The 20,839-nt window shown below is 40.0% G+C and overlaps 1 protein-coding gene across 3 annotated transcripts in view; it reads left to right on the plus strand.

The window, feature by feature from the left end:
- The first annotated feature begins 10,053 nt into the window (after nucleotides 1-10,053).
- LOC103910704 (protein NLRC3-like) overlaps nucleotides 10,054-20,839 on the plus strand; it is a 61,568-nt gene continuing 50,782 nt past the window's right edge. For 2 of the 3 annotated variants that reach the window (XM_073948087.1, XM_073948088.1), the window contains exon 1: nucleotides 12,119-12,163. The gene's annotated coding sequence lies outside the window, so the exon portion shown is untranslated. Of the gene's footprint in view, nucleotides 10,080-12,065; nucleotides 12,164-20,839 lie in introns of those variants that run through there. The other variant, XM_021475599.3, reaches the window with a different exon arrangement.

A 20,839-nucleotide genomic window follows, 5' to 3' on the forward strand; every position in this document is an offset into this window, starting at 1 on the left:
GATAAGAGATGGTAAAGTCAAAACGTCCGAAGAATAATGCCCACCGAGCCTGCCTGGAGTTAAGTCGTTTGGCAGACCTGATGTATTCGAGGTACTCACTGGGCAGGTTTGACAGGTCCATGCGCTCCTCCTGAAACACAGAACAAGAAACAGCAGAACGAGCAGACGAAAGACAAGACTCATGACATTTCTCACTCCACGAGAATATAGAATTAAGGCCCCAATTAATGTGGGGTTTATGCAGAATCAACCAAGGATGACCTAAAACCACCGGTGAGTTGGAACAGTCTGTTAAAAAAAATGAAATGTGTTCAACATGATTTCCAGACGTAATGAGTTTTATGGGTTTGGTGGAGTGGGTGATAGTGGGAAGGGAAAGTCCACTGAGTGCGCGTACTGCAATGGGTTGTGATAGTGCTATAACCGGAAGTTTGAAACTGAAAGCAAAACTAGAGTCAATGAAGTTTCCTTCCGCTCCGGAATCGACGAGCGCCTGTGTGTTATGAGTTCCGGAGCCCCATGATAAAGAGACGGGCAGTAAAGTAGCAGACGTAGAGGATTTGTCCATATTAATTTCGCCCATCAGTAACCTCTTACCTACTGATGGGTGTTGTCTTTTACGGGACAGGAAGCCACTCGATGCCCCGCCCCACCACAGTAGAGGCAGAGTCCCTCCGATCTCCGTCGGTGCTTCTCCTGCACGGACAAGCGGGATCTACCCACCTGCATGGGTTCCGGGTCAGCGCTTACCACTTCCGGTGTCGCAGCCAGGGCCGGAAAGTCAGGAACGAGCTCCGAAAACCCGCCTTGCTGCAGGCGACTCTCTCGACGGCGCAGTCTAGTGTCAACCTGGATGGCTAAGTCGACTAGCCCGTCAAGAGTTTTGGGAAGATCCAACGAATATATCTCGTCCTGAAGCCGGTCAGATAATCCGTGCAAAAACATGTCCCATTGCGCTTCTGCGTTCCAGCCGCATTCAGCGGCTAAGGTCCGGAACTCTATTGAGTACTCCGCCACGCTGCGATTCCCCTGGCGGAGTTCAGCAAGAACTCGCGCAGCCTCTCTCCCGGAGGCGGCTTGATCAAAGACCTTCTTTAACTCTTTGGAGAACAGGTCGAAGGTAGCACAGCATGGTAGCTTTTGTTCCCATGCTGTAGTTCCCCATTGGGCCGCCTTGCCTGAAAGAAGCGTGATGACAAACGCTACCTTGGATCTTTCAGTGGCAAACAATGATGGTTGCAGCGTAATATAAAGGGAACACTTGGACAAAAAGGATCGACACAAGAGGGGCTCCCCAGAGTAGCAGGTCGGGGGTGGAAGGCGCGGTTCAACAGAGCGACCAACAACCGCAGGCGCTGGTGGTGTCACCTCCGGAGTCGATGCCGAGTCAGCCTGTGCAGCTCCAGTGATCAACTGTTGGACTTGGGAGGTAAGCAGCGACACTTGGCCGACCAGAGCCTGGATCGCCTGTGACGTGGTGGCCAAAGCCTCATCCTGACGGGCTATCCTGGCGTTGCTGTGCGAGACGAACTCGGAGATTTGGGATGCACTCGCTGGATCCATAATGAGGTCAGTTCGTTCTGTCACGTTCAACAAAAATAAGAGTCAAAATAGGATCCAATAGCAAGTGAAAATAAGGTTTATTTGACCAAGTCAAAATAAACAAACAAGGAAGTGACAGGCTAGGAGGACGACGAACACAGGGCAGGAACAGACAGGAAAAACAGGGTCCAGAAATATCTCCTCAGGGGCCTGAGCACAGATAACACACATGAGAACAGATGTAACGAACTGACAAAGAGACATAGAAATGTCGCCCTGATATAGGGCTAATAATGAGCCTCAGCTGGTGAGTAATCAGCCCCGCTGAGTGTCGTCATGTCACGTGAGCATAACAGGTACACATGGACAACCAAAACAAAACAAACCCACGTGATCGAACATACACTCCGGAAAAGCGCACAAACCTGCAACCGTGACACCTCCTCTGTATCACAATCTCTTCCCTAAACTGCATCACTCTCTATCTTATTGTTCTTAAATCACACAACATATGCAGTCCTTCTTTTATATTATAATATAAAACGATAATTCTTTTAAACTCACTCTTATTGCAAACATACTTCTAAACACAATCATACTTCTCACTCGTCCTAACCTCATCTCTTACACTGTGTAGCCTGAACCTCACCTCTATTCTAGTCTCTCTAGATCAAAGGTGAAGGCTTCTAAGCACCCCAGCAACACAGACAAATACACAAATACTTACAATTACATAAAGACACTACACTCCTCTTGAGTGACCTGTCCGAGCAGCCTCTAACCTTAGAGCGGTAACCATAGAATTCTCCACTACACTCCTCTTGAGTGACCTGTTACTGCTTCTCCAGTTTTTACTGTTTTACAGTAAAAAAAGCATTTCACAGGATTTGTGCCTTTTTTCCCCCAGCCTCCTGAATAATAATATTTATTATTATTAAAACAGAACGGGTACTCCGAGGTCTTTGCGCGCTTCTCTCTACTTTATTAATCTGTTTTAATCTCTTAACTGTCACCACACTTTAAGAACTTCCTTTTAAAACTTAAAAATGCTCTAGGCATATTCTTCATCATTAAAAAATTTCCCAAACATGAGTAACAGTTACTAGTTAACGTTTATCCTATCTGTCAAAGCCCTCTTAGGAAAACACAGATCATTTGCATGCAAATTGTTATTTTCTTCTGGTATTCAAAACCCCTTTGTTTCCTTTTATATCTTTACTTTTACTTTTTTAGTTTTACTTGTAGTTCGTTATAGCTGGAGAAACAGTTCAAGTGACTTTTTACCGTTACAAGCAGGTCCTTGGTAGAAAAAACACAAACGTATAAGCTTAAAATTGCTTACCATTTTTTATCGTGGCCACATATTTGTGTTTTTCCACCAAGCCCCAGCATGTCCAGTGTCACCCGTCCATCTCTTTCCAGCCCCACGATTTTGGGCGTCATTTGTCGTAAATTTTGACGTCTCATCAATTACAAATTATCAGACCGGAGGTTTTGAATTTCAGAAAATAGACTTTATTCTCCATAATAAAGCCGAGAAAGAGCAGAGCAGACCCCAGAGCATTCTGAAGTCTCTCCTGGACACCTTCTAAAGTCTCTCCTGCTCCTTCTAAACTTTCAGTGTGTTTGTTACAATTTTTATACAGGATTATTATACACACCCCTAAGTCTCTTTTTAACTCTTGACCATTTTTGAATAGGTTTCTAGTCTAAGGGGTCCTGCTATTCTTGGCTCTCAGCCCACTAGCTCATGTCAACAGAGATGTTACAGGTCTATGACAGCAAAGTATAGATGCAACTTATGCAATGGAACTAAGTGTTTACATACATTGTTATGATAGGATAATAACTTGATAATATGTTACTCATTCTAACTTCTGACACATATAGCTTCATAGAAGTATTTAACATATATGATCAGTGCTTTACATATTCAGTTATTCTACACAATCAGTCACTCAGCCTTCTCCTAGTGTTGCTCCTGTGCAGGCATTCTTATCTTACACAGACATATCACTGTATTTTTAACACAGGCTGGCATGTTTGCTGCAAACACTACATACATTTTGTGAAGAGAAAATTAACTGCTTTACACTTAGAAAATACTTCACACAGAGAGAATAAAATCTTCTTCAATGGCTAAAGAAGAATCACAAGAGGTTAGAGGAATGGAGTGTGTTGAGGCAAACGTGTAGTCAATAAAGTTGCCAGCGGCTCCTGAGTCAACCATGGCTGCCATTGAAATTTCAACATCTCCATATTTTAAACAGACAGGTAAACTCATAATATCATTGGTAGTCGTGAATACGGTGGTAGCACTCACCGGAAGAGCCTTAGGGGGCGGTTTGTTGGGACACAGGATCTTCGTGTGTCCTGAATTTCCGCAATATAGGCACAGATGGTTTCTCCTCCGTCGTTCACGCTCCTCGGGCGTTAGGCAGGTTCTCCCCAATTGCATGGGTTCAGTGACAGGTTCAGGGGACGCGGGACAGGAAACGGGAGAGCATAGAGGGTTACGTGTACGAAGTAACGTGTCTAACCTGATTGAGAGTTCAATGAGTTGATCCAATGTTTTCCCCTCATCAGAGGGCAGAGCTCTTCGGTAAAGTGTAGTGAGTGGATCATCAGCCCAGCCTGCTTGCGCTGCCAGTGTGCGAAACTGTAGAACGAATTCAGCTGCGGGTCTATCTCCCTGTTGTAAACACAGAAGCTCCTCACCAGCATTACGGCCACCCTCGGGATGGTCAAACACAGTGCAAAATCGTTTGAGAAAGTCATTGAATGAGGGGAATATCGGGGTGCTGTCTGGCCATACAGCAGTAGCCCAGTCTAGAGCTTTTCCTGTTATCAATGAACATACAAAGGCAATCTTCCTGTTCTCATCTTTAAACAAATGAGGTTGCTGGGCGATAAATAGTTTACACTGTAGCAAGAAACCCTTGCATTTGGCTGGGTTACCAGAGAACTTGTCGGGGAGTGCCAGACGAACACCAGAAGCAACCTGGGTCTGTGTCACAGAGGGTTGAGCGGGAGAGTAACTGGCGGTGAGTTGCGCGGTGGGAGCAGCTTGCAGGTTTTGCAGCGATTTCACCAGTTCATCTGTCAACTGAGTTAGGTGTGTTAACTGTTGCTGATCTGTGGTCAATACCTGAGCTTGCGTTGTGATCTCGTGAGACAAAACCTGTATGGCTGCGGGATCCATGTTGGGCGAAGTCTTCTGTAACGAGGAGACTGACACGGAGGGATCCATTATGCAGTATTTATTAATCACAACTTCACTCAAACACACAATATGCACCGAAGTGCACACACACATCCACAGTAGTAGTATGGGTATCAAGACTGATGATGAACAGACACAGAGTGAGTTACCAGGCATGAGTGGAAGGGAGTGAGCGAGAACCAGGATCCGTTATGCAGGCTTGGGTCAAGGGCAGGCAGCAAGGATCAGAGTCCTAAACAAGGGCTAAACAAGACTTCGCACTCAACGTGTGTTTGAGTGCGGCTTATAAGAGGTACGTGGGTCATTAGCCAGATTCAAATCAGGTGTATGCGCAATCAGTGTAGATGAATGACGTAATGCTAAAAGTCCGGAGATGGTGGCCTCTGCTGGCCAGCGAGGGGAGTTACTGGGACTGAGTCGGTGACAATACACTAATATATAAAGTCATTGTATATTCTGTTTATATACTCAAAACAGTTTGTATAGATTTCTTATTTGATTCTCATTCCTCCACATAGGGTTGTGGGTGGGTGTGGGTATGTAATGTTGGATGGTTCTAGTTTGAACTCACGCTTAAAAAAAAAAAAAGGAAAAATGCAGATAATGTGTAGATTTCTGTTGTATCTTCCTATATTTATCTGTCTGTGTAATAAAGTATTAATTTAAATAAACAAACACAATTTTGCAAAATGTCACATCTAAGACATTAATTGATGTGGGAGTAAAGCTGATTGATTGATCATGATTAATTTTCAGTGTTGTGCAATCTTTCAGATATTCTACTACTATGATCTGCACAAGAGGAATATATTATTGTGATTATTTTTATTATTGTGTTGTCATCAGATATAAAAATCCCTTTAAATGTATCAAAAAATTTATATTTTACGTATCACTATGAATTGTTTAAGATTGAAAGTAAATGCATTTATATTGTAAAAAAAAAATGGTTTTAATGATATTTTTATTTTGGTTTGCACCATGGTGTCCTGTATCATCTTTGCTTTCTGCAGCAGACAAGGGTGCCATTTCCTAACAAAATCATGCACATAGGTTGTGCATGATTTTGTGTACGCTTTAAGAGTTTAAATTTCTCTCGCGAGTGCCATTTAGACTTACTTAGACTTAGAATATCTTTATTGTCCCCGAAGGGCAATTAAGTTTACAGCAATAGCCGACAATTGACAGCAACAAGTCACATTTGACAACATAAAATAACAGTAAACAATGCAATAATCACTTTAAGCTTATTTAGTAACCCAACAGCCGTTGGAACAAATAAATACAAGTATCTATTGGACCTTGCCCGTCTAGAATAAGTGTACCTTCTGCCTGATGGCAGGAGGCAAAACTTTAAATAAAGTGGGTGGTTCTCATCTGCTAAAATGGACATGAACTTCTTTATAACTCTCTCCTCATACACTTGTCCAATACTGTTAAGATTTATACCCAGGATCTTTTGAGATTGATAAACAATTTTTGAAAGTATGTTTTTACTTGTCACCCTAAAATTACCATACCAGCATATTACTGCAAAAGTTAAGAGTCTCAATAAAAGAAGAATAAAATGCATCCACATTAAATCCCTTCAACTTCCTTAAGTAGAACAGTCTTTGATTTGCCTTTTTACAGATAAAATTAGTGTTGGCCTCAAAGTTCAATTTGTCATCCAAAATGGTTCCCAGATATTTATACTCACTCACTGTCTCGACAACGATACCGTTTATAGCAGTAGTAGTAGCATAAGAAAGAGTTACGGCGAAAATCAATAAGCATCTCTTTAGTTTTTGAGATATTATGTTGTAAATATGAGTCTTTGCACCATGCAACAAAGTTGTCCAACACTGGACCATGACCCTCCACATGATCATGCAAAAGACTAATAATGACAGAATCGTCAGCATACTTAATTATATGCCTTGATTCAAATTTACTCTGACAGTCATTAGTGTAGAGTACGAACAATAGTGGTGATAAGACACATCCCTGTGGAGAACCTGTTGAGCAATAAATTAAATTAGACAGTGTGTTGTTAACTCTGGTTCTCTGAGGCCTCACTGTTAAAAAATTAACCAGCCAGCATACCGTGCCCAGGTCAAAGCTTGGAAATTTTAAAAGCCTGTCGGCCAAAATATGAGGCTGCATACAGTTAAAAGCAGAAGAAAAATCCATGAAGCATAATCGCACATGAGTTTTGTCACCCTTCAAGTGACCTGTCATAAAGTCCAGTAATGTTGTTGTGGCATCCTCAACCCCTTTGTGTGGCTGATAAGCAAATTGAAGAGGATCTATCATGTTCCGAGTCATGTGCTGTAAGTTCCTCTTAACAATGCGCTCAAAGCATTTCATCACCAGGGAAGTCAAAGCCACTGGCCGATAATCGCTCAGAACCCTAGGTGATGGAATCTTGGCCACAGGGATTAGTATGGATTCCTTCCAAAGTAGGGGGACAGATTTAAGTGACAGGGACAGTTGAAAAATATAAGTGAAAATAACGCTCAAGAATGGAGCACAGTTTTTCAATAGGCGGCCACTAATACAGTCAGGCCCCTGACTCTTCCGCAGACTAGTTTTCTCTAAAGTTCTCCATACATCCATTTCATTAATCTGTATCAGGCTACCCTCTGTATTGAATTTGAGTTTATCAATTTCACTGTTGAAATCCAGACTATCAAATCATGAGTAGAACTGATTTAAATCTTCTGCCAGCATACGGTCAGTTTTATCAGGAAAAGACACTCCCTTTTTCTTGCTCTGCAGGCCCACCATTGTTTTAAATCCCCTCCAAGCATCCTGAGCATTGCCATTCTTCAGTTGGTCCTGCACCTCATCCTTAAACTTCATCTTGGCTAACTTTATTTATTTTTTCACCAATTTTTGTGTTTGTTTCAACTGCTGAATGTCCCCCTGTTGATAAGCTTTTTTTATTATTCAGAACAGTCTTAAGGGATCTGCTGACCCAAGGCTTATTATTCGGATAAATTGTGATTGTCTTCCTAGGTATAATCATACGCTCACAGAAAGTGATGTAATTTGATACTGTGAGTGTCAGTTCATCTAGATCAGTACAGGAGGATTTAGAAACGTCCCAATTTGTGCTATTAAAACAACCATTGAGCTCATTAACAGCTTCCTGTGTCCAAACAGAAACCTCTTTGCGCTCAATTTTTCCTTTCTTAAGAACCGACTGGTAGATCGGAGCTAAAAAAATACAACTATGGTCAGATGAACCGAGAGGAGCCATAGTGTACGATTTGTAGGCACCTTTTATAGAGCCAAAACATAAGTCCAAAGTTTTACCGTATCTGGTTGGACAACTAACATACTGATAAAAGTGACTCACATGTTTTTAGAGGTTGCAAGAATTAAAATCTCCAAGTATAAAATGTGGAGCATACGGGCAGATGCTTTGCAGACAATGAACAAGTTTGACAAATATATTTATTGCCTCAGGCTTGTTGGCTTTCAGATGTATGTAGACCAATGTAATAAAAATTTGTGGAATTTTGCAGGGTAAATAAAGTGGCCGTAGTTAGATTGATAAAAGTTCAATATGCGGACTGCAGAGGGATTCATGAACTAGCACAGTTTTACACCAGCGTGGGTTAACATAAAAGCAAATGCCCTCACCTTGTGTTTTAACAGTCAACTGGGCACTCCTGTCCAAACGTATAGGTAAGCCAAATCCGTCAATTTCAAAGTCCTGTTGCCGATCCTGCTCTTTTAACCATGTTTCAGTCAGTGCTATCACACAAGAGTTCCTGTATTCCGGTATGCACTTCACATTTGCCTGCAATTCATCCACTTTGTTCCTTAAGGATTGTACCTTCCCAAGTACAATGGATGGAAGTGGTAAGCGGCGTATGCCCATTCTGCGTAGTCTTTGCCGAATCCTTCCTTTGCGGCCCCGTTTCCTCACCCGAACCGCCACCTCCTGCTGCCCGCTGGCTGGTGCAACAGATCCTCGCTGCTCTTCGCTCATGCGGCCTCCATGTCCTCGCCATTTCGTTCGCATCGCTGTCCTCAGGACGGAACAGTCGGTCACGCACCAGCGAATTTCCAACGGAATTCCAGCGGGCAAAGACCCATATGCAGTGCCATTCAATTGCAAGAGAGAGAGATTGTGCCTGCTGTTCTCGCATAAACCCACCAGATGCTGCTGTTGACTGACCGACCAATCTGACCTACCCTCCTTTTTCCCTAAACATAATCAATTTTATCGATTCACCCACCCACCCACTTACCTAAACCCACCCAACAATTTTCAAAAGCAATCCAGAAAAAAAAAGCCATCATCTGATTTTTACCACGTTTTCAGATTTTACCATATTCTCACCCTGTTATTTGCTTGTTTATTTTTTGAATTCTGTTTTTGTGTTACCCATTTTATGGAATCGTTCTTCACCGAACTGGAACCCCTCTCTGGCTACATAATATGCAAACTCCAGAAACTTACATAGGACTACGTTTTCAGAATGAGCCTTGGTTGCACACATTTTTTGAAAGATTTTATTAAAATAATTTTAATTATTAACAAAACATTGCAATTGGTAAGATTAATTATATATAACAATACAAGATCAATGAAAAGTCTTGCATTCTATTAGTTTTTCTAAGTTATATTAATAACTGAACATGAGCATACATGACTTGACACATGACAACAATTCAGCTATTAAAATAGTAATTATTTACTATTTGCAATTATTTAAAATTTCATTTAATTTAGAGTATGCATCATTGTGTTCTGTGGTGGGAATGGGATAATCCTATCAGACAAGCTTTAAGGAATTTTTTATTGCATTTTTAAATGTTCTGTAACATGTTATGCCTCGGGGACTCAAATGGCACCGGATAGTAGGAATGACCCAGTTGGGTTTAGGCATTGGGTAGGATTAGGAATGTAGAATGAGATCACATTTTATAAGTGCTAATCAACTGTTAATGTTACGAAATGGCAGGTAATAAGCCAATATTTAATAGTGTGAATTGTTATTTAAACTAAACTGTCAAATGAATAGAGAAGAAGCTGTAATAAAGACTATTTGAGTTCATCTGTCTGACTGATGTCCTGCTGCATTTTCCAGTGTTTTATCACCAATAAAGAGCAGGACATTGAGCTGCTGTCGTGTCTCTTTAAAGCTGAGTTTTCATCTGTGTTTTCTGCTAAAGGAAGTGCTGAGAAACATGAAGAGACCTGTCGAAGAATGCACAGCACTTACAAAACAGTTTTATTTAGAGGACTGCCTCCTTCCACAGAATACATGATCCTGAAGCAGTGAAAATGCACACTTATGAAGACACAAACATCACAGTATATATACATATATATACAGTATATTCAGTAAAATCAGCTGGATAAAGTCTGTTATTCAGTCCAGCTTAATATGAGCTGCTGTGAATGATATCAGGATCATCAGTGAGGGTTTGCTGCACTATTATTCATCAAACATAATCAATCCTGTCTGATTCCACATCCTCTGAGCTGTAAATATTGCAGTGTGTTTCTATGATCTCCAGATCTGTGTTTGTCAGTATCTCTGCTTCTACAGACATGATAACCCTTACTGTACTCTGTACTGTTATGATCAAATACAGCAGACCATCAGAACAGTTCATCTGAACTCATTCAGACTCTACATTCAGCAGCGAGAGGTTTGTGTTCGTCAAAACATCAACTGACAGGGTGAACATTCAGCAGATCTGACTTTCCTTCAGCATTTGAAGAGTTTCTTAGAGCTTATCTAATATTAAAGTCAGATTCTCATGTGTAATGTGTTTTATTCATTTAATAGATCAGAAAGACGTTCACTGTGATTAAGTGAAGTTTCAAAAACTAATTTCGAGTGGAGCATGTGATATGGTTGTGCACTGCTGGCCAGTCATCCGTAATCAGTGATAATCCAATCAGAGTGATCCTAGCTTAATATAAATGGATCACTTTCTCCTTATTGCTCTTTATTTGATCTTTATTTTGGAAGAATCCCCCTTCCACACCATCTCCTCCTTTTTCTCCCATTCTAAAGTGGGAGCGATCGAGACCTACCTGTTCTCGGATCCCCTGATATGCTTATTGACCGGGCGGGAGCCCTGGGCTCAAATATCTCCGAGCTCAGGCTTCTCTCCCGGGACAGCATGCCAAACCTGCTATAAATGCCAAGCATATCTAAGTGGGAACTCTTGAAATAAAGTTTGCAAATCAGTATATAACAAATCAGTATATAACCCAGATCCAGCAGTGGTTAATGTAATAGTCTGTCAGATTGAGTCTGTCAGGACTTAAATTTGACACCTCTGGCGTAGATCATCCTGTATGTGTTTAGCACATTCACCAATGCTCAAAAGTACAATACAAAAGTACAGGACAGAACTGTATCAATCTGGTTATGACAATGAAGAGGAGATCTTGAATATCCAGTATACTGTAAAGGTTTAGCACAGCTAAACAGCACAGCACAGCTTTGGAAAGATTTTTGTGCTGTGGAGTAAACATAAATATGAGTATTTGGTTTGTACAGAGCTTTTATTTCCAACACATTGGTTGATGCTTGAAAAGATATTGGTGGGGGTGTTACATTGTGTGGTTTGTTTTATATATTGTACTGTCTATTTTCCAGAATCTGCTAAATACACCTATATAGAACAAGCTGTGTTTGAATTACACAATACCACACAACTCCTGAGTAACATTTCCTCAGCTCAAGAGTGTGTCTGGTCCCTCTCTACATTGAGTTAATCAGACAATTAAATGATAATCGAGCACTGATGATGAAGACCTGCTGTTTATAAGCAGAATCACTGAAGAGAAACACTTCAACTGACCCCAGTCAAAGGATTAAATGAAATCAGCTGAAATAAGCTCAAAAGCTGAGCAACATGTCTGCCATCCTGGAGTGATGAAGCTGTGTCTGGCTCTGCTGTAGCATTACAGAGATCAATATTGTCTGAAACGTATCCAAAATACAGCTCATTGAAGCCTTTTGAACAGCTTCATCATTGTAGTTGTGCTACATTTACTCTTTAAAACTCTACACACTTGCCATCAGGGACAATATAAAACACACAACTTAACTGGGGCTAAAATTCATTCATTGTAACTTGTGTTACTAAGATTATAACAAGTACAGTATAAAGCACATTTGCAAAAGTGACCTGTTATATCACAGCGACTGCTTTACTTTTGTACTGTCGACACTGCTATTATCAGCTGAGCAAAAGCCTCCATTTCTATTTTCTATTCTAATCTACTTGTGTGTCTGTGTTTCTCATCTGACTGGTTATATCCTCATGTCTCAAACAGGTTGTGACGTGTTTTTCAGAAGTAAAAAAGTTTTCCGATCTGTTGTTCAGCTCAACGGTTCAGCAGAGTAACAGAAAGATCTGCAGGCATTATTTGAGGTGAGAGTTTGCTCTTTCTATGTTTATATAATCTACGAGTGTCGTCTGATTATCCGTCATTCATCTCTTTGTGTTTCTGAGACTTTACTGCTGAGCTAAAGACATTTTAAGGATTTCATTTACACCTTTTAATGTCGAGTGTGTTTCTGGAAGAGGATCACAGAAAGCAAAAACCTTCTCTTCTGGTACTGAAATCTGTGATCACTGTGCTCTTGCTCAGCACAGTGGATATTTCTTTAGTTATATCGTTTTATTATATCGTCATTTGATATGCAGTGACACACAGTCAAATAATTGGCTGAACAGATCAGCCACTTTTGACATAAACAATCATAAAGTCCTTGTGCTGCAAGAATTAGGAGGTTTGCTGGAGGTCCAGCTGTGGTGCAGTGAGGGGTTTGCATTTTTAATAATCTATGACAGTTTGCGTTCATTGAACAGTAAGAATGATTAATAAATCCACATGAAACAGTCCCTTAAATATCCCGCCTCGCCTTCAGTTTCGCCCAAGTGAACCACTCTCTGGCACACCTCTTCTAACTGGGTCAGGACCTGCCAACTGAACCGCGCCTTAGCCCAATTCAGAGCACTCACACTTCTCAAATATACAGGGAAACAGGCTTGGCACATTTCGGATAGCAGTGTGAGTACGCCCTTACAGAAGTTTTTTAGATAGAGAAAACTTTAATTGCAGTAACAGTATTCATGAATGCATTTAGTTTGTTTTATGGGTGTAAATTTGTGGAAAAGAAGAGCTGAGTATCTTTATATGACCATAGTGATTTACAGTACAGTGGACTCACACAATCTTATGTGTAGATACATGAGCTGAAAACCCTGAAGAGTTTCAGCTTTAACTAATTCTAATGATAAACAACTTTCTGCTGTTAATTAATCTGTTAATACTATTAAACCAGGGTGAAACAGAGGTGCAGTAGTTGGTGCTGTCACCTCACAGCAAGAAGGTGGCTGGTTCAAGCCTCGGCTGGGTCAGTTGGCGTTTCTGTGTGGAGTTTGCATGTTTTCCCTGCGTTCGAGTGGGTTTCCTCCGGGTGTTACAGTTTCCCCGGGTGTATTGGGTAGGCTAAATTGTGTAAAAAAGTGTATGAGTTTTCATGAGAGTGTTTGGATGTTTCCCAGAGATGGGTTGCGACTGGAAGGATATTTGCTGCGGTAAAACGTGCTGGATAAGTTAATTATATAATAATAATTATATATAGGATAATTCACAATACAAAATCAGAATAGAACAGAGAAAACAAACTAACCAATTTTCCTCTAAAATATGAAAAATAGTTTTCAAAAGTACAATAAACTTAAAATAAATACAAATGTTTTTTTCTTAGTTTGGTTAGTTAGTTTTGTTAGAAAGTAATTCCGTCATTTTAAATTTATAATAGCTCAAAAGGTGATGATAATGGTTAAACATGGCAGTTTGGCCATGTTTACACATCATTTGCTGCTGTTTTTTTTCCGGCTTTTCCTTTGTTTTTTCACACTTTAGTCACGCGTTTGTCTCTTTCTGAAAGGATCACATCTCAGAGAGCTTCAATGATCATGAGCACCTTATTAATATGAGTTCAAGTAGTACATTATTCCAAATATAGACGGGATCACAAGCTCTCTGGAGAGAGTGAAAATGCTCACACTTTTAGACGGCGTTGTAGAACAGATTTTGTTCTTCTTGGCTTTGTGGCTGTACACCAAGATGACAACAAAGTTGATTTGAGCTTTGGTTGATCATGGCTTGTTATTATATCTAAAGTTATATATTATTACGATGTTTTTAAAAATGGCGCTTCATTTTTTTTCATTCTCCTGCGAGACGCATCTCTGTAAACCAATAGTGTTTAGCTGCGCTTCTAGTTTCGCCTTAGGAAACCCTTTGGGCCTGTTGAAACCCTTTACAAAGATTGGCCATAAAGTGAAATGGGTTCGGTTTGCTTTTAGGTACCCTTTGACAGTGGAAACAGCCATTAAAGCGTACTGAACCAAAGCATACCATAGAACTCAGTGGAAACAGGCCATAAATGTACCACTAATGGTTGCAGTCCTACCAGTAAAGAATTTAGCAAAATCTTCAGCTGACAAGAAGGTGATGGGTAAGGACAAAGCAGTGAATTAAAGAACCCATATTATGGGTTTTTGAAAATGAGCTTCCGTGAAGTGTGTAACACAGCTCTAAGGTGAAATATCCAGCTAAAGCTTAAAGAGCCCCTATTGGGGGTTTTCGAAAATGGGCTTCCATGTAGTGTGTAATACAGATCTAAGTGAAGGGAAATATCCAGCTAAGGCTTAAATCTGAAAGTGAACAGTTTTTAAAACTATTGATTCATTTAAAATGAATCATTTTAGTAGTGGTTAGAATGAATCTTCTTCATAACGAGTCTTTAGCCGTTTCGACGTGACGTGACTACGAAACAATTGTTGTGGGCGCAAACCCGAGAAAATTTAAACCTGCGCCCCGCCAACTAACCCAGCAGCGAAGACAAACAGATCCTAAGGTCATGAGTCAAGAAGACGCTGTGCTTACCTGAATATTATTGGAGGTGTGAGGGGAAATAAGTGATTCAGCAGTCTACACGCTTACAGTGGGCGATTCATTCGTTTGTTAAAGGAAGGATCAGAAAAGACTGGTGTATGAGACTTGTGAGGAAAGGCAGACAATACACCAGGGGTCCATGCAAAATAAGGCCAGTTTATTAGGCACAAAGGCACCCTGCTACACGCTGGTGAGCACTATAACCCCCTGGCTGGGTATGGGATCTTTGGGCAAAGCAGAGTACAGGTAAGCCCTGTGAACATATAACACTTCACGCAAGAGGTGCCACAGCAATAATTGCAAATAGAAATGATCTAAGTTACAGCTGAGAAGTGAGAAAAGCTCGGTCACCGAAATCACGCTTAGTAAATGATGTGCACGCTATCGGTTTCATTTTCACTGCTAAGTGCGGTTCATACTTCCCGTCCGGGGGTTATGACGGTCACAGGATTATCGCGCGGGCCCGTCCACCGGGGGCTTGACAAACCGTGCTGGGCATTTGTCTAGCACTGATTATTTGTCTAGCGCTGAACGCTGTCGACCAATCGCAACAGGCTGGCATCGGTCCAATCAGCGCAGATTAGCTTCGCGGTAAGGAGGGGTTTGGGAACAAATGAATCGCTGATTGATTCATATGGGAGTTGCTGGGATAATTGGGTAAAAATAAATGCATATTATAAGACCATGAAAGTGTTTTTTGACCTTGCATGCATATCAGTATGTTGTTGGAGATCCATATAATCGAAATATGACCCTTTTCATGTATAATATGGGCTCTTTAAATCTGAAAGTGCACAGTGTTTAAAACTATTGAGTCATTATAAAAGAGTCGACTTGATCAAATGAATGTTGAGGTAACAAATCTTTAGCCATGTAGGCATGATATTGATATGGAACTCCAAGCTCCGCCGATTTGTTGTGCATGCAGACCCGGGAAAATTGAAACCCCCAGCCTTGCCCACAAATACTCTAGAAAGAAAAAGAGGAAGACAAAAACTGCAGCAGGTCCGGGCTAAATCATGTCTCGAAGACGCTGTGCTCTGAAGAGTGAGGGAAGTTTGTGTTATTTTCCCCACCCAAAGATGAGGCTGTGAAGAGTCAGCATTATAGCTCCAGCCTTGTGCTGTGTTCTCGTCATTTTTCTGATGAGTGCTTCAGCAATCATGCTCCGTGCTTTCAACGGAGGATTCATTAGCTGTTTGTTAAAAGAAGGATCAGAAAAGACTATTGATGTATGGGACTTGGCAGAGTTTGGCAGGAACTTTCCAGTACACAGTTCATGGACCAGTCTCTTCCTCCATTTCACAAGTGTAAGTTGGTGGGATTAAAATGGCTGCCTCTTTGTTTACTCCAGCTTGCAAATGATGTATTTGTGTTTCTTTTTACTTGTAACCGCTCCACGTGGCTTATACTGTATCAGGTTAACTCTTTATATTCTCATTTCACGTCTAAAGCCATGTTGAAAATATGACACATACCGCTTTGTTCACGGATTTAAACGCAATCCACTGCCATTTGTCTTTGCTATGGCCACCGTCAGCTGATCCTACATACGTGCTGCTTTCAAATTTTAGAATAGTTCAGCTTTTGCCGCTGTGTGGATTAATACTGAATGTGTGTCATGGTTAAGAATAGAGCAATATGCTGGAGTTAAACTGCATTGCTTTAACACACTCCTGCATTGGGCTTACACATACACTCTGACAACTTCAAAATTGTTGATAAGCCATGGTGGGCGATTCTCTGTCTCACGCTGAACGCAGTCAACCAATCACAACAGACTGGGTCATCGATCCAATTAGCGCAGATTAGCATCGCGGACAGGAGGGGATTGGAAATAAATGAATCACTGTGCAAATCCTGTAGGACTCTTTGGGATATTAATTTTTTTTTCGGCTCAGTCCCTTTAGTAATCTGGGGTCGCCACAGTGGAATGAACCACCAACTTATCCAGCATATGTTTTATCTTCATCATGATGAACACCTGCTGCTAATAATTAGTTTAGGAATAAAGCTGTCGTCACACTGGACTTTTCTCCCTATAGACTTCCATTCATACACACGCTAATGCATCAGACTGGAAATGCAAGCTCGTGCGTCAAGCCTAATGAATAAATAATCAATAAATTCCCTCAGTATAAATGTCCACTGGTCAAATTTAAGGCCAAGTGAACAACTTTTTTAAAAAGCTTTTTAATTTTTCCATTAAAACTCTGCTTGACAGTTAAGAGTACAGATGCACTCATCCTGGCTATCTACATCAGGCTGGACATAGCGGCTCGTTTTCGTCCTGGATCAGCAAACGTGCAACAGACTAAGCCAAAAAGAGATGATTAATCTGGGTCAAGCTGTGCTTTTTCGACTTTTATATATTTTTCAGTGATTTATTGTCTGTGAGAACAAAACAGTCAGAAGAAAAATTAGCACAGAGATATTCAACCAGCCCTTGTGAACTGTTGTCACACTACAGGAAAGTGTCTGAAATCTTCTGACAGTGCCAGAACTTCTGATCGCAACGCACTAAAGTCATTGTCCCCTCAGAAAGAAATTTGTGCTCCTCCAGTTTTCAAAAAGTTTTGTTCACTCAAAACTAAACTCTTTCTGTCATTAATTACTAAAGCAGGTCACACACCAGAATAGCCGATTAGCGGCGCCCAGCCACGACTCAAGATATTGTTCATATTCCTGCCATGAAACACAGAGCGCCATCTGATTAGTTTAATGTCAAATATCATGCAAATGTGTGCATCTGGTGTGTAATACTTTTAACTGTCATGTGCGAATTGTGTCACAGCGCTTCTGGTGTGCGACCTGCAAAACACTACCATCATTCCAACCTTCAGAATACACATTTAGATATTTTATAATATGAAATAGCATTTAAATTATGAAGATTGTAAAATTAAAGCAACAGTGGAGAGATCTGGTCACCGTGTCAGGTCAGGGTGCACTTATATATATAGCCTTTAAAGTGCACACGCGGCAGCGAAGTCGCACTCTAGAAAACTGGACTAGTGTATGGCATGAAGGTGAGCCGCCTAATTCATTTCATGTTTTGGTTAACAAATTCTTTAAATATAACTCTCCTGAGCTCTAAAAGGAAATAAAAGGCAGAAGAAATTTACTGTTAAGTTAATTTTAGCAGAGACACAACTGCCAGCCATTTTCACATTAGTTTTTTTTTTCCAATTAAAGGGATATGTAGCCTTACAAAAATGTTTAGTTCACTGCACTGTAATGAATATTATAAGTTATTATATTCAATATTGTTAATATATTCAAATGAACCAATGAAATTGACAATATGTGGAAACATTTTGAATGTTTGCTTTCATTTTGAAATTGCTAAAGCCAATTTTACTGTTGTGTAAAGAAACACCCCATTATGCAGCAGCAGTCTCAAGTAAGGACACTGAATAAATGGCTTTTGAGTTTAAAGATGATCAGCCTGCGAAGTCAAGCTTACAGTTATACATGAAATAGGTATAATGCCTGAGTAAGTGGATTTGCTGTGGATCCACCTCTTAAATGCACTGCAGGTCGGCTGAATGATAATATTTAAAAATATGTTATTTATGCTATACTGCTATTTGCTCATACAAAATTAAACAGCAGAAAATATACTGTAGGCCTATTTTAACGGCTAAAATACAGTTAGCATATCGATTTTATTTTGACTTCTAGCTCATGGGCCTAAAAATGAAAATGTAACCTGAAAGTATTGTTAAAAAGGCCTAATAAATAAAAAGATGAGTAGGCCTAATGGCTTAAGATATTTTTTTTTTAAATGCCAACCGGACAATATCACAAACAAAAAACTCACTCATGATAGAATAACATAATTCTTTATTTTTTACCTTTAAAACTATGAAAAAAGTTATATGTCCTATTGATTTCTGTGTTACCCATGCAAAAATGTAACAAATTTTCACAGTAATGACTGATTTTCTATTTTTAGGTATCTTTTTTTTAGTTATTTTTCTGGCTACACTGATGCTTTAAAATGTAACTAAGTAACACATTTAGCTGCTATTTGTTTTTAAATGACATGAGGTTGTAACATTTAACTTTTTTCTAACACTGATAGATGATTAGTTAAGTTGAGCAAAAGGCAACGTGAAGCGTCATTACTCAGGTTATGCTTATTTCACTATATTTATTTACTGGTTATACGAATAGTGGGTAAGCTTGCATGTGTGGGCATAGTTTGAAGTCTTTACCTAAAACTTTAAACGTTTATACTATTTAAAAAAAAACCAGAAAGAAAAATGTCATTTAAAGCATTTATTTGGCACTGAAGCCATGATCCGTCTGCGTTAATAAACAGTGTTGCATTAACCTTCATAGATAGAATCAATAATAGGGAATACATATTCCTATTATTACTATAAGAAGTATATTACTTCCTTAAGTCAGTAACTTGAGCAGTAATGCAAAGTAATAATAAATAAGTCGTAAAAATTACATATTTAATGCTTTGTTTATTCTACACCAATAAACATGTAGCAAATTACAATAATAATGTAGATTAACTTGCACACATATCTACATCAATAATCTGTAACAAATTGTAACGTATTAAAGTGCTCGCATATCTACACCATTATTACTGTAGTAAATAAGCTCAAGGTTATTCTTCCCTCGCCTTTCCCGCCGTTATAATGTTGCGAGTTATGATTTAGGTTTCAGTGCTCGCGTACCTTCTAGACCATTATATAGCGGACTAGCTTAACGGGAGGAAGATTCATTTGAACGGGGCTTCAAATGAATCGACTCTTTAGATCCGAACAAACAAATCGTTTAGCGTTTCTATTTACATAAAATTTGAGCAGGGTAGCAAGATCAAAGTTCAAGACATTAGATTCAATAATATACATAGGCACCTTTCTTTATACAAAATTAAACTTTATTGACTAATCTAACAGAAACTAACACAAACACACATTCATACAAGCATAGGGAAGAGTAACGAACGTGAAGTAAGAGGTTGAGAAGATGTAATGATGGGAAAACCTAGGAGTTTGTAAAAGCGAACCAAGCAAACCAAACGTAATCAAATTCAATAAAACCCTTCTATTGTCTCTTTAGGGTTGAATTTAGTTCACACCAGTTTAGATGTTGGGAGAAAGGTGATACTTGCGGTCTGTTTGTGATGTCCGAGCTCCTATTGTTGAGCACGTGGTTCGGCTGGCTGATCCTTTGTTCCTCACGAGGCTTGTATTGGGGGGTCGGTGTTTGAAGCTGAAGCAGCAAAGGGATTCTGGGCTGTGATGTCCGAGCTGTGCGATTAATCCTTTCCGTCTGGGTCTCCGCCTGGTTTCTTGGAGGTTTCTCTGCTTAGGTCTTGCAAAACAGCGTGTTTCAGAGCAGAGAGCCGGGTTGCTTTGGAGCCTGGAGAGAGAGAGTAGAGTTTGGTCTTGGAGCCGGGAGCGAGAGAGTTTGAACAGAGAGAGGAAGTTTAGCTTGGTTAGCAGGTTCGGATCCACCCTCCATGGAAAGTTGACCAATTAGAAGCTAACTTCCTGGAATAAAAAATTTACGGCTCTTTGTCCGAGGCAGAAGAATATGCATAGGCAAATTTTAAAGTCTCTTGATGTTAATATGTTGCACTCATATTAAAATAAAATGTCAACGATCAATTTGTACAGTGAGTAAGCTTTTCGGAAAGTCTAAACACGAACAGTATAAGAGCTTGTTTAGCTTCGGTACGGTTAAACAGCATATGCAGTGGTATTAAAACCAAAAATATTAATACAGGAGAAAGCGAAACTTTGCAAAACACATGATTACAAAAAGAGAGTAAAGTTTCTATGAAAACATCAGTGTTAAACAAGCAGCTTAAAGGGTCCTGAACCGTTCTTTGTTTGATGCCACATGGCACATTCCTTTTGGGTCGTAAATACCTTGGAATCAGGTTTCGAGTCTTCTCTGGGCAAAGTTGGCTCGGTTGTGGAATAAAAAGCAAAATAATTATGTGTCTGGTCGGCCATATTTGTTACAAAGTGAATAAATAGCCTAAATGAAAGGAAGAAGGGGGACCAAAATCAGCAAATCTAATGCAATGACTGTAAAACATATCTAGTGTAGTACCCCCCATGGGATTAAAGGCCCCTCTGATATAAAATCCTGACACC

The sequence above is a fragment of the Danio rerio genome, chromosome 4 (genome assembly GCF_049306965.1).
Source record: "Danio rerio strain Tuebingen ecotype United States chromosome 4, GRCz12tu, whole genome shotgun sequence".
Taxonomy (NCBI): domain Eukaryota; kingdom Metazoa; phylum Chordata; class Actinopteri; order Cypriniformes; family Danionidae; genus Danio; species Danio rerio.